This window comes from Lonchura striata, chromosome 2 (genome assembly GCF_046129695.1).
Source record: "Lonchura striata isolate bLonStr1 chromosome 2, bLonStr1.mat, whole genome shotgun sequence".
In the NCBI taxonomy this organism is placed as follows: Eukaryota; Metazoa; Chordata; class Aves; order Passeriformes; family Estrildidae; genus Lonchura; species Lonchura striata.
In genome coordinates, this window is record NC_134604.1 from 76055391 (window position 1) to 76069391 (window position 14001).

The following is a 14001-nucleotide window of genomic DNA, read 5'->3' on the forward strand; positions in this document are numbered from 1 at the left end:
ACATCAACAGTTTTTTAAATTCCATGTTTCACAACACGTAGATACAGGAACATGAAAGAGCAATTAAATACAAAGATCCCCAATTTGTCTTTGTCTCTGTTCTGTTGGTACTGCCTTCAGAGTCTGAATGCTGAGCTTCAGGAACAATGCCGAGTCCGAAAACTAAAACACCTTTTTGGTAGTCAGCTGGCTATACCATTGCTTAGTCAGAGACAGAAAACAGTCCAGTATCTAAGAGAGAACAGTTCTGGGACCAGGCTAAAGATGAGCTGTGACGTGCAGGATAAGGCCCTCCTTGGATATCGGAACAAGGCAGCAAGGGCACGTTGAGCTTCAAAAGCCAGAGTGCTTTTAATCCTCCAGGAAAGCAAAGAATCTGAAACTGATTCTTTTTATGAAAACATCCAGTTATTGTATTGACTTTTTCAGAGAGGGCAGACAATGAGTTTTCTGTACAATTTAATGAAGCATCACCAGAGAAGAAATTACATAATATGAAATCTTTAGACAAGTTTGAAAAAGCACATTTTGTATTTCCAGAATGGTAAGGATTCCTTGCAGCTTCACATTTCCTAACAAACGCTGAAGTGAAAACAATGTCTCCATAAATCCTACTGTATACTTTAGACAGGAAGCTGCTTTATGTTCACATTCATATGGTTTTAAAGCTCTAAAATAGTATCCACAAAATTTTCTGCAGCATTTCATTTTTTAGTAAATCTGTAAATAGTTGTAAGGAGTGGGAAGCCTTTTGTATTTGCAAGAGCAGAAAATCTCAGGCAGCAAATACAATCTAAGAAAAAGGAAAGTGTATTGCAGGTGCTGATCATTGACTGGGAGAAGATCAGAAGGTTCTTTGCACATGAAAAAAAAACACATCACCAGCAGGGCCACAAGTTTGAAAGGAATATTGCAGCATGTTTGTCATGTTCAGTTTATTTTCTCTGTGTCTCTGTATGGTTTTTTTTCTTAACAGGACTTTTTTGAATGTATGTTTTTTTTCCTAGCAGTACTTTTTTGAATTTATGGCTGAAATCAAAATGCAGTATTTATTTCCAGGGAATACACATGCAAGGCTTGACGTAAAAGGAAATTGCTTTCCAGCAAAAGCTCAGACAAGTTAAACATGGAAGAGTTTCATTTAATTGCTTTATGTGAAAGACACTTTTGGGCAAGGCTTGTTAGATCTGTTGCACCTTTTAAAATGGAATATCATGTCTTGCATATGTTAATTCTGTTGAATACCATTAATCCCAGGAAGCAGCCATTGAAGCCTTTGGAAAGGGGAAGGTAAAAAAAGTTTATATTTTAAAGGGAAGGTTATAGTCGAGGTTAATTCAGGGTGTCGTGGAACTGTGTCTGTGACAAGATTTAGTGACAATGTAAGGCCAAATTAATGCAAGATCAGTTGCCCGACTATTGATTCTTATCGTGGGAACCTGCTGAAATGAAGTCATTATTTAATTATACTTTTACTTACACTATAAATGGTTCCCAGAATAGACTGCACTTGATTTTGATGTCTGAAGCTCCATCTTCACTTTTCCTTTGTGCCCATAAATAAGTAGAGAATGAATATAAGCACTCCACAAAATTTTCATTTATTGTACTTCACATGCTGTCATTTTCCCAGTGTTTTGATTCTTGCATTCAGAATACTTTGTGATATCAAATAATTCTGGGTACAGAAGCCTCTGAAGATTGTGAAACCAATATTTCTCTAGATTTAATTTTTTAAATTCAGTATTTGAATGGTTTTCTTCTCGAGTGATTTAAAATACTTTCTTTTATTATCTCTTGAAGTAGACTAAACTTACTGTTCATACTAAAAGAAGTAACTTAACTGGGACCTAGAGGAAGGTAATAAGTGCTTTATGGGGACTTAAGATAAAATAGCAAGGGCTTTGCTATAGAAATAAATATGGGGAAGTTCAAGCACCTACAAAATATCAGCAATATCCACTGAACAGTCAAAATTGTTCTGTTTCCCTATTTTATATTATCAATTATCCCAACCTAAGCCTTCCCTGACACAGCTCCAGGCCATTCCCTCAGTCCTGTCACTGGTCACCACAGTGAAGAAATCAGTGTCTGCCCTTTCTCCTCCCTCCATGAGGAAGCTGTAGCTGCAGTGGGATCTCTCCCCAGTCTTCTCCCAACTGAACAGACTAAATGACCTCAGCCACTCCTCATGTAGCTTCCCCTCTAGATCCTTCACCACCTTTGTGACACTGCCTTTGGACACCCTCTAATAGCTCTATATATTTCTTTTATTGTGGTGCCCAAAACTATATGCAGGATTTGAGGAGAGGCTGCACTAAGAATATAGCAGAACAATCTCTTCCCTTGACCAACTGGTAATTCCAATTAATCAGATAAAGGGAGCAAAATTATTTTTTTAGTTTTGATCAAAGCAATGAGTAAAATCAATCTGCAGAATTTATTCTGATTTTCATTGTATCCCATCATATTTACAAAAACTTCATCTCCACAACTCCTTTTTTTGTTTTGTATACTGTATTTATTTTAATAAAATAATATAAACTTAGATCTTTTACAGAGCATAAAAGATAAATATGTAATGAAACAAACCCAGCCTCTTCAAGACTGTACTGTACTCTAAGATATCTAACTCTTACTTAGCTCACATTGTGGACTTTTCTACTTAGAACATTATTCTCATTTTAAAATTTCTCTTATGAGAGAGAAACAGGAAAATCAACTTCTTAGATGAGCAAGTAATTAAATAGCTTCCTTTAATAACCATCTCTAGTTATCACTTGGTATTTAGGCATTCAAAAAATAAAGAAATAAAATGCTGTGCATAAGGGGTTTGCTTGCTCACATGCATGCTAATAGCCATTAAATGATAATATAGCATGATCATTATGTTAAAACCCATAATACTGAAGAAATTTATATTTTTTTCTTGTGCACCTATGTCCATAAGTAAGAGTGTTAAAATTTTCACATTTTCAACTACTACAGCAGGAATATATACTTTTCAATTGAAGTGATAATATGTAAAGTATTTTGTTAATGCTTTTCCTCTGAATTAAGAAATCCAGCTATAGTGAAATTCTTTCTGGTTCAGCTTGTCTTTCAGTGCCCTTGACAACTGTAGGGTAAAAGAGAGAAGTGGGAAGAGAGGCTGATTCCTGTGCTTCAGGATTTCAGTCTTGGCTAGGTGTGTTTTCTTTAATCTTTTTTTTTCATTTTTTAGCTTTTTCTCATTGTTATAGGTGCCCAGCAGTATTTTTGTTCTATCTCTAGCAGCAGAAATATCTACTGATCTCACCATTTTGTAAGTCTGTTCGCACAGCTAGTCAGAAGTCTTATGGGTAGAACAAGATACAGGAACAGGAATAAGATATATGGCTTGTAAAGGGCTGATTATAGTAAGAACCCACTTCCTGGAGTCATCTTGCACACGGGAGCATTTCTGCAATATTATTTTGTACATTTTTGTTCCAATGTTATTTGCCAAAGCTCTCTTTTTAAAAGAGTGTTGATTTCACAGTGGTATTCCCTTTATCTTCTTCACTCAAGGTGAAGAATATTGCTGCACTGAGGACATCTCTCCTATCCTGTGATATGCCTTTTTGTTTTGTACACGACAGACTTTTCTTACTTTTAAAAGGTTTTGAAAGAGGTTGTGGTAGAGTAGCTGACAGTTCATCCATACCGGAGATGATAAGGATGAGACATCATTCTGCAGGCATTATAGATGGATATCTGGCACTGAGAGTGCCTTTATGGTTTGAGAGTGTTTATCCCTGTGGTTCTGGAAACCAGACCACTAGGTGGATTCTACTGCTGTACATAAATTGTATTCCAGCATGTTTAATAAATCAGGTGGCTTAATCAAATAAAGACAAATGGCAATGGAACAGCTTAACTACAAATTTACAGCCAGGTAGCCATTAAAAACATTAGATATATTTTACTTTTACTGGGTTGTCTGACTTAGCCAACAATAAATTCAGTCATTTTTCACTTAGAGACATGGTTCAAATTGTCATTCAGGCCTATCTATGTGGTCTTTTGAGGTTCAAGATGAATGGGTTTTTTTCGTCCAGCAAGGACTGACATCTTATTTTACAAGCTGTAGAGCCTCTTTCACTTTCTTAAAGGAGAAATTGGTGTGCTGAGGGAGAAATACAAAAATCCTTCCCTTGGTCTAGTAGCAGGTGTGTTAAGGACCAGTGCAGTCAACAACAGTACAGTCAAGACTGCCCTATTTATTTTTTTTAGAAAGACTGTGACAGTCAATTGGGAAGAATGACACCAGCAGGGACAAGAGCAGTCCCAGGTACAAACCTTCCCCCTTTTGCACCGTGCGTCAGGCTGAGATTTTAGCAGTTCTCCATAGAGAGCATAGCATAGAACAGTTGAGGGCTGGTATTGTGGCTATCATCAGAGGATCTGTGGAAGCATGACAGATCCAGAGTCTACCTAAAAAAAAGATGAAAGCACACAGGGTTGTTTTATGCCCAGATAACACATCCTGACATGCAGTCATGATGTGACCACAGTAGCTGGAAACAATGCACTTTTGGGTTGATGAATGGAGTGGATGCAGAAAATGATTACTCCTTCCCATGTCTTCCAAATCCATTTAATATAAAATCTTTAAGGTGAGGATTTATCAGATAATAAAGTGATAAGAAAAGATGATGCACTTGATCTTAGCCAACAGCTGGGAAGTGTGCATTTGGGACAGGAGCTTCAGTAAATACTGCAGAGCACTTCTGCCCACTGAGGATGATATAGGATCAGCACTTCCAAGGGCTGTTGACAGATCTAAAAGATGACACATAAAAGAATTATGTCTTCACCTGAGAAAGTAAGAACTGTAAATCAATACAATTACAGTAGTTCATAGAGATAAGTGAAATTGCTGGGATTTAAATTACTCTGGCAAAATTTCTGAGCAAATGAAAATAATTTTAGACTGTATTGTTTACCTCCTTATTATCTTTTATTTTTCTAATTTATAAATCTGCAGCTGACTAGTATCCCTATGCAAAATGAATTTTCTTGCTCAGTTTTGGATAAAGGAAAAAGTAATCTGAATAACATCTTACATGCTGAGAATTTATGAGGAACAAGATATTAAAAATATTTCCATGTGGTTGTAGACATTATTTCTGGGTTGTACATCAGCCTAAAATGCAGGGTAGGTTAAATAAAGATTTAATAGCAAATTTCGCATACAGTCTATCTCTAAATAAAAGAAAAAGTAAATATGATTGTTAGATATATTTTAATAGATTATGTTTGATCTGCTTCCTGCAGATATGAACAAATAACCAGCTTAAACTCAACAAATTGTCTTTTATTTGGTACTTACTTCTTTCAAAACAATGCTACAATGTCCTTACTTTCCACTGGAATTATTTCCCAAAAATTACAGTACCTAAAGTATATTATTATGATACTAGGTGTCATAAATGCAATTTGCTGCTGCAGTTCACCCTTCTGCTATTGGGGAAAAGACAATGTGTCTAATTTTAGTTTTTTCATATATGATTTCAGGTTTTCTTATGTTTATGTGAATCTGAGTATGGAAAAGGAAGAAAGTTGAATCTTTTACACAGGGCTAGTTTGTTTTACTATGTAAAACATTATCTGGGAAATTATATATTTGACTTCATATCATGTAGTCATCTAGTGCTAGTACTTTGGACCATGTTTTTCTTTAGTGTACAACTCAGAGACAAAATGCTGAGAAGAATCCTTGTTCATAGAAACATCTATTCTCCTAACTATTCTTGTTTTAATCACCTCCCTACATTTCTGTTGTTGTATCTTGGAAGTAGGACACACAGACACTAGCGAAGATCCCTCTGTTTTTATGTTTTGTGTTTATAGGTATGGAGTTATGAGGAAGGGATTAAAACAGGAATAAAAGAAAATAAAATTATGAGATGAAGATTTACTCTCAGCTATGCAGTTCTAAAATCTGCAAGTGCAATACTCAGCAGAAATGTGAGCACACATCCCATAAACAAGTCATTCCAGACCATAGTCATCATCCCAAGGTGCACTTGAGCATCTGTTAAATATTTTATATATGGTACTTATATTTACAAGTAGCTCTCTGAAAACCTAACAAGAGTATCAGAAAGACCATAAAGGAGGAAATGTTAACATGGAGCTGCAGGGTGATCTCACATGACTTGGGCCCATGTAATGCAGTGGGCATTTATGGATCCTATAAATAGATGGTGAACTATTTTTAAAGTATCTCTCTGCTTCTGTGCTACACTGAATATATTACCAAGACTTTTTGTTGATTATTGGAACCCAGCAACGTATCTGACTAGATCCTTGCTGGGATACCTTCAAGATCTGACATACTTCTTCCCTTTAGAACTCAAGGAAATAGTTAAATATATTTGTTTCAATTTCTGTACTTGCATATGAGTCACACAGAATTTGTTTTACTGTTGTGGTCCATCTTGTGCTTAATTCCCATTATGACATTAATAAACAAAATACTATATTCTATTGTGTCCCAAAAAAATAACATCTTGCTTTGTACTGGGCTGCAGGGTCTTCAGAAAACAGTCCCTCTTTAAAGCAAGCTTCACAATTCTTAGTGCCTTTAGGACTGTTTTGTACCTAACCTGTCTCTGACATGGTGTGACCATCGTACTGGGAATGCTCCGAGTGAATGTTTTGTTTCAAAACTCAGCACTCCTTATTTGGTCTTTTGATTTTCATGGAGAAGGACCAAGAACATGAGCAACTTGACAAACCTTGTTTGATTTCTATGAATATTCCTTAGCCTTTTTTTCCCAACAGCCCAAGGCTAGCACCTGAATGTACCTGAAAAATGTTCAATATAGGAATATGATGAGGCTTAACCAGTAGGCAAAACCGTTAAACTTGGACTTTCCTGCTTCATTACTCCTACAATTTTATTTCTTTCTCTAGTAAAAATACCCTCCTTTTAGTACTGATCTATCCAGTTCCTACCTCATGTCACTGTGAATATGCAGCCCAGACAATTCACCAATTACACAGGAAAACAGATGGAAGGAATCCACTTTGTTGTTTCTAGGAGATTGCCATTGTCAACAAATTCTGATAATGATCACATTACTATTTAGTGACCAACATATTATAATCTTTAAAGTGTCTTTTACATCTTGACTCCATGTTGCTTAGTGCATGAAGGAGCAGGAACAAGTTGGGTCAATCTGTTGTCACTTGTCACCTCAAATTATTGCATAACTTATCATCAGCCAAGACTGCCAATATTATGTATGCATTTATTTTTTTCTCCTGAGTGTGTTGTTGCTGACATTGCACAAATAAGACATCCCACAGCCCTTTCCACCACTCTGATTCATGCCCTTTTTCAGTCACTGAAACAATTCACACATCAGTAGACGGTGAAGGAGAGGTGCTTCTGAGTACTTGTGAGTGATCAGAGCAGTTTTGCCACTCTCTCTCTCTCTCTCTCTCTCTCTTAGAAAACTGATTTTCTTCTCAGGTGCTTTTTTGGTTGGTGTGGTAAATCATAGGCAATCAGCAAGAATGCTCTCAGGTATATAGTCTGCATTTCAAACTTCGTGGGTGTTGCAAGTAGGATGACTTTGACCATTCTTCGCATCACTTTCTTATCCAGATACTTCTGCACAAAACATCTAAGTGCACAATTTGATCATTATCTCCTGCTGTGACAGTTCTCTTTCTCTCAGAGTTTTTCCTTCTGCTTATCTGGGGGTTTGATTTACAGATTATCAAGGACTTCCCTTTCTATTTATGATTTGTGCCTGAGCAATACTTAACCTACTTCTCTACAGCAGTTATTTTGCTCACAGGGAGCATGAGTCTGAAAGAAGTGAGAACACTTTTAAGTGAGAGGCAGTTTAGACTTTTTGCTCTGAGAAGAAAGCAGAGTAGCTACTTTTTATTAAGAGAGTGTCTTAATGTTTACATTCCAGAAGAAATGATGGAGTTTGAAAACCTAACAGTTGTGAGAGTCCTTCTTTGTTTCTGTGTACTGGAAAACTTTTCATCCTCTGGGAGTGGATAAGAAATTATTCAGAGATTTTTTTCACCTTAGTGCTGTCCTCAAAATTCCAGGAAAGTAACAGATGGAATCTGCACCTCAGATTCTGTTTAATGTGGGATTACTATAAAAACAGATGAGAAAGATAAATATTCTTCCACAAAATTTGCAGGGCAGATTTTTCAGCTCAGTGATATCTCATGGGATGTAAATTCTTGTATCCTGGAGTATTTTCTCAGCTTACATATTTGTAAGTCAAATAAATTTTCACTTCCACCAAGTTTGTTTGAATTTAATTATGTTTCTGACAGGTAAAACAGGATTTAAGAACATTTTAATATTTATATCTGAGTGTTCAAACATTTTATTTTATAAAAAAATTTCTTTAAAGTGTCACTCAGAAGTGAATCAAGAGATTAAAAAAATAAGCTTTACACAAAATATCTTGTGACTGCTGCTTTTCAAGTGGTTTTCTAAATTTAGATTTTCTGTGTTAAGATCATCTCATAAGTAATTTTCCTAGTTTCCTGAAAATAGGGAAGGCTATTCTTTTTCTCTGTATATAGAGCTTCAGTCTCACCCAAGTAAACATCTGAATATTTTGTCCTTGTCTTTTTTTGCTCTTGATTTCTGTAAGGAAATTGTGAAATTCCATAACTCATCTCTCCAACAGTTTTTTATTATTTGATGTTCAACTTCCTGCTGTAATCTCTTACAGACTTCCAGACATTATTTTCATATGGCCACTTTCACAATTACATGTTGTGATAACTTAGGCAAATTATAGATAAGAGTGATGCTTGTAGGTAGTGCTCAAAAAATTTTGATACTTAACCTCCTAGGGATTTATATACTTAAATTCTTTTATAAATGGCTTGTAACATTTCATGGTTTCTCATGTGCTAGATAGAGGGGCAATATTAGAACACTTTCCAGAATTATGCACATACTGGACCACAACTGAGATGATGAAATAAGAAAAATGCCTCAAATTTTGTAAGCATTAAAAAGAAAAGTAGTTGCCATGTTTCTTATGATTTCAAAATCATGGATACTGGTAAAGTGCATCTCAGGTGGACAAGAACAATGGCTAAAATTTCCTCTTCTCTCTTAGTGCTGCATGGTTTGTTATCAGATAGTAAATGTGTCATCTTTTTTGTTACACTGTAAAACTTTTCTAGGGTTCAACTATATTGCCCTAAATTTAATTAACATCTTATACTATACATTATACATTTGCTAGAAAAATATTTTCTGGGCTATTAATATATTAATATTAAAATGATCATATTTTGTCTCATCATATTAATGAGATATATTATCCCAGGATTGTGAGAATCTTGGAGCTGCTTAAAGGGCTGTAGTTTTTTATTTTCAGTTTGATATAATTCAAGCATAAAGTCATAGGCACTAGTACAAAGCTGTACTACTTAAACCAGCTCTTCTAGCTTTCAGTCAACTGGGATGATATTGTTAAAAAGATAGCTATTTTTGTCTTTAGGGGGTTAGTATTAGACTAGACTTTTTGTTGACATAAGCAAATATTCTCAAATTTACTTTCTACAACATAAATTACTAAGTATGGCTGATGCAATACTTCTATTTTTATATCAGATTGTGCTATAAAAGCAGTGAACTGAGGTCTAAACTTCTATGAGCCAGTCTGAAGCAATAAGAAATACTTCAATAGAGCATTCAAAACCTTATTATTATTTCTATGTAGTTATAATTGGATACATACAGACACAATTTCAGCTGAAATCCACTGAAAAGAAATTTCTTGATATCTTGACTATTAAATTAAATCAGTAATAACACAGCATTCATGAAAACAGCCAAAATATGGACAAAGAGAAATTTAATTACTTGGATCCAACAGTAAGCAGATCTTCTCTGAAGAAAAGAAAGATCAAAAAGAACAAAACCATCATTTCCAGCTAAGCTTTACCTGCTTTTCTCAGTTTAAAAAAAAAAAAAAATAATAATCAATAGGGAGTAATTGTAACATGTGGAGAAAGTAATGTCAAAGGTATATGGCAAAAAATAGTCACTGATTGCACTGAAGTTTAGTCATTGTCCTGAAGTTAATTAAAGATTAAATGAAAGAAAAAATTCTTAGGATGTGTGATTCAAAGGTTTCTAATAATCTTGTGTGCCCTATAAAGTGTGCTTTGTGATACATCTCAGTATGATCCTGGTTACATCATTGTTATGATGGGCGGTCAGAAATTATGAGTTTTGTGCTTTGGAGAAATTTCCTCAGTACTAGCACATTGAATGCAATTCTTAATTAAAGATTTTTTCTCCTTCCTTTTCTTCTGAAATTGCAAGTATGAACAACAAATCCTTATGTCCCCTTTGATCTTTAAATAGAATATTTGATAAGAATGCTAGAATTAAACTGTGGAGGATTTGGGGACAGGAATCCCTAGAATTGTACCATGGAGTTCTCTACAGATTAACTTTCTGGTAAAAGAATGTAGGGAGACTTCTTGAAGTTCGTCAAGACATTCTAATGTATGCAAGCTAAAATGCTGACCTGGCCACATACATAGAGCATTTTATCATGCAAGGATAGTGAAGGGCCAAGAGGGGAAGCCATACAAGGAGCGGCTGAGGTCACTTGGTCTGTTCAGTCTGAAGAAGAGACTGGGGGAGACTCCATTGCAGTTACAGCTTCCTCATGGAGGGAGGAGAAAGGGCAGACACTGATCACTGTAGTGACCAGTGACAGGACTGAGGGAATGGCCTGGAGTTGTGTCAGGGAAGGTTTGGGTTGGATATTAGAAAAAGGGTTCTTCCCCCAGAGGGTGGCTGGGCACTGGAACAGCATCCCAGGGCAGTGGTCACAGCACCAGGCTGACAGAGCTCAAGAAGCGTTTGGACAATGCTCTCAGGCACATGATGTGATTCTTGGCATGCCCTGTGGAGGGCCAGGAGTTGGATTCAATGATCCTGATAGGTCCTTTCCAACTCAACATGTTCTGTGATTCTGTGACTCTAGTCCTAAATAAACTATTGAGATAATTAGGCCATGAATAAAATAATGCTTAGGAAACTTATTCATTTTTCTATCATTAAGTAGATGGACTGCGCAGAGATCCAAAAATAATTTAATGATGTCAGTACCTCAGTTTCTCAGACAGTGTGCACCATTTCTTTGCTGGACATACATCAGCTTGCTGAGTTGAAAGCTAGATCATTTAGCCAAGACTAAAGTGTTAAAGACATTGATTCCTATCAAAATTCTCTCCACTTATGAACCATTTATATGAGATTATAGGAATACAGCTCACCCTCATTTTGAGCACCAAATGGAAAGTAGAAATTTCCAGTTTTAATCCAGCAGCTTGAATGTAAATACATTTGTAAAGCTTCTGAAGAATAAAGTCTAATCCTCCTCTCCTTCAAACTATGCACTGTTCTAGAGGCATTTTTAAAGAGTACCTATTTCAGTGGCCAATTGGCTAGATTGGCTGGTTCCTCCCAGCAGGTTCCCCTACAAGGTCTTCATGCTAAGGAGTGACTCCGTGGTTTCAAATGGGAGGAGTTCCTCTGGGAGCACAGGAAACATAGGAAGTATGTGTGTTCCCTGATGTGATCTCAGTAGCGATGCATTTTGCATATATTTGACAAATTTTATTTTATGCCAAGAAATAACACAGTTTGAACCTAAGTATGGGCTGTGTGAGTTTAGGTACATTCAATGTAACTTTAGAAGAACACCCCTACCTTATAAACAGACAAGGTATACCAGCTGCTTTGGTAAGAAATCTCCTATAAATAACAGAGAAATGTTCTAAAGGTGACCAGTTGTTTAATAAGTTTCTCTGATTTTTTGTATCAGAAAAAAAGATTTGTGTTTGTATACTTGATAAAGCCAAGGATTTTGATTATAAAAACAGGTCAAATATATTACAAAACAGTCTCCAAATGAAATGCTACAAGAGAGTAAAATTTCCTGGCTTTTACCCAAATAAAGTCTCTCCTCAATTATTTATATTTGCAAGTTCACCATTGCAAAATCTGTCTTCTAGATGAAATAATATTCCTCCTAGACTTTCTGAAGAAGAAGAACAAGTGTTCAGTAATGAAGCCCTTAAGAATATTGCTTTTGGGGGATTTTGCATGTATGCAAAAACATGCATTTGGGTAAAGCTGAAGCTGTCAGAAAATGGTACAAAATGCAGTAATGTAACATGTCCTGAAGCTACTAGGCTCAATCAAAGCTCAGAAAGGCACTTTTCTGATGTGCTGTATTCCACGTACACTTAGGCTAAAATGAGGCTGTCCTAGTCAGTCAGGGAGACAGCCTGCTGTAGTTAATGACTCCTCTATAGCAGTTTCCCCAGTTATGTCATTCAGTGTGATCTGACAGATTTATGTGATTTACATATGAACCGGTTATTTCTAAACTTTGCAAATTTCTCTGCTGTGATTATTGAGAACCAATTGCAACATGCATGAAAAGACAAAAAATAAAAGAAATATCAAGCTGTACCCATCAAAAAATGTTACGTAAAGAAAAAATCATTGACACTTCTGAGCTGAGAAACAATTCTTCTCAGGAAATGCAGGTTTTGAGGTTTTTAATACCTCTGAATGAAATTAAGGTCTGCTTTTTGGCTGGTCTGAAGAAAAGTACTTAGATGTGAGAGACTCTGAATATTATTTTCTTTTAAGATGGAAATGAGAAATGAACTTTCAAAATGCATTTCATAGCATTTTCCAGCAGCAAGAAGGTGGTTGAAAATAAACTTTCTGTGATAATATTCAGATTTCAGTAGTTTATAGCTTCCTGAAATACTCACACTCTAAGTTGGATTCTTTTTATATTGTGGTTCTTACCAAGATTTCAGAATCTTAGAACAAAATTTGACTATTTTTTGCATGAAGTCAGCTGTTGTTGAGAGAAGAAAAAGATCTAACTGTATTCTTTGAAAACAAAGGTGCAGAAAAAGCAGCTGAAGCTGAGAACTGAAATCTGGCTGTTCACTGAAGACTAGGTCCATAAAAGCACTTAACTGCTGTAAAAGAGCATTTAACTTTTAGCCTTCAGAGTTCTAAAGTAGTTGTGGTATTGCTAATATTTCCCTGAGCCACAGTTTGGATACCTAAAGGCACACCAGTACTGCTAAGTGACAAGTGAATATGGAGCATGATTGAGAATGGGACTCATCCCTTGCTCAGGTCACAGCTTAATTGTTAGCCCTCTTCACAGAAGTGTTTTGGACCTCTCCACCTGTCTCTCCATGCAATACAGTTCTGGCAGGATAGACACTTTCTCCAGAAACCTACATGAAGCTATCTGTCTTGTTGTGGCCCCGTCTTCTTTCAACACTGAGCAGAGTATAGTCTGCTCAGTGAAACCTCCAGTCTCACTTCAAAACACACAACATTATATTTAGCTTCCTTTTACTCCCATTGCCTTCACTACTGACTCCTATTATTCCAAACACTTGGAGCTGAAAAATAACCACCCAAAATAATAATTGTGTATTTTAGTCACTCAGGTACTAAGTGGAACCCACCCAGAGGAGGTGTAGTGCCAATACAATGTGGCAGTATGGGATGTGGCCAGCTTGGAGCAGAAGGTGTGAGCAGTAAGCAAAGTGAATGCAATCCAGCAGGCACAGCAATTCATCTATGCTTGTATTTTATGCCACCAGTGCAGCATATTCTGAAACCATGTTCTGCAACATCCAGCTTGATCAGCACAGATTTGCTTGTGTTAGTCTTTGCCAGATGATGATGTAGGTAAGTCAGATGCAGATATAAATAATATGACAGAGGCTTCTGTAGAAACCTTCTCCACCTGCTGTTTACTTGGACCCACCTCTTGGCTTCTTCTCTTAAAAAAGACATTAGTTCACTCTTAACATAAGCAGAGCACCTTTCATTCTTGTAAAATGCTGTTAATGATGCCACCATTTTGTATGAGATATTAAGACACTCAGACAAGATATGAGACAACT

At 36.2% G+C, this 14001-nt stretch overlaps 1 protein-coding gene and 1 non-coding gene across 2 annotated transcripts in view; one reads left to right on the forward strand and one right to left on the reverse strand.

Annotated features, from left to right (window-relative positions):
* Positions 1-14001, forward strand: part of GPC6 (glypican 6) — a 726722-nt gene that overhangs the window by 501889 nt on the left and 210832 nt on the right. The gene's annotated exons all lie outside the window — the stretch shown is intronic.
* On the reverse strand, positions 4523-4711 carry LOC116184358 (U2 spliceosomal RNA). The gene has a single exon (XR_004149127.2). It is a non-coding gene; the product is annotated as a U2 spliceosomal RNA (small nuclear RNA).